This window comes from Brassica oleracea, chromosome C8 (genome assembly GCF_000695525.1).
Source record: "Brassica oleracea var. oleracea cultivar TO1000 chromosome C8, BOL, whole genome shotgun sequence".
Lineage (NCBI taxonomy): Eukaryota > Viridiplantae > Streptophyta > Magnoliopsida > Brassicales > Brassicaceae > Brassica > Brassica oleracea.
The window spans coordinates 24,856,812-24,857,980 of NC_027755.1; positions in this window are offsets into that span (position 1 = coordinate 24,856,812).

Below are 1,169 nucleotides of genomic sequence, written 5' to 3' on the forward strand. Positions count from 1 at the left end.
ATTCACTGCCTCAGCCCAAAACCTCTTCTCTAAACCAGCATTAGAAAGAATGCACCTCGCAGCAATGTCTGGTTCATTCTCTCTGCTACACCATTCTGCTGTGGTGTATACCTGATTGTATGATGCCTAGCAATCCCTGCATCCTTACAAAACTGACTGAACTCTGTTGAACAGAATTCCAGACCATTATTAGTACGAAGCCTCTTAATCTTCTTCTCAGTTTGATTCTCCACCAGTATTTTCCACTCCTTGAAGTTGTTGAAAACTTCACTTTTGTGCTTCATAAATGTTATCCAAGTCCTCCTCGAATAGTCATCAATCATCGACACAAAATACTTGTGACCCTTAAGCGACTCCACCTTGGAGGGACCCCAACAATCTGAATGGATGTAATCCAGCATGCCTTTTGTTTTATGAACAACCTTAGGAAACTTCTTTCTGTGCAGCTTCCCAAACACACAGTGCTCACAGAACTCAAGGCTCTTGGTCTTATGACCACAAAGAAGATCCTGCTTCGACAGAATCTGCATCCCACGCTCGCCCATATGTCCAAGCCTCATATGCCACAACTTGTCCATATCTTCCTTGCGAACCTCTGGAGATGAAACATTTTGCTGAACTTGAAACCGTAGAACCTTCCAGCAAATACAAAGTACCATGAATGAAACCTCTCAGAATCACATCTGAACCCCTGTAGACACTCAGAATTCCATCTCCACCTAAATACTTGAAACCTCTGCTATCCAAAAGACTAACTGAGATCAAGTTCTTGGACATAGATGGAACATGTCTAACTCCAGTCAACGTGCAGACTCTATCATCATGTGTCTTGAGCTTAATAGAACTAATTCCTGCAATATCGCAAGCAAAGTCATTCGCCATCTTGATCTTACCATCAGTCACTGCCTCATACTCTGAGAACCATTCTCTCATTGGACACATATGATAAGATGCGCCTGTGTCCAGGACCCACACATCTCTAGGATGTGTTTTTCCATGAGAAACCAGCGCAATATTCTTCTTCTTAGGACAATCAGATTTCCAATGTCCTTTCTCATTGCAGTAATTGCAAATATCAGTTGGTTTAGGACCCTTTGAAAATGACCTTTTGTCTTTCGACTTCTTGCCTTTTCCAAAGTTCTTTCCACCACCTACAAACAACCCAGAAG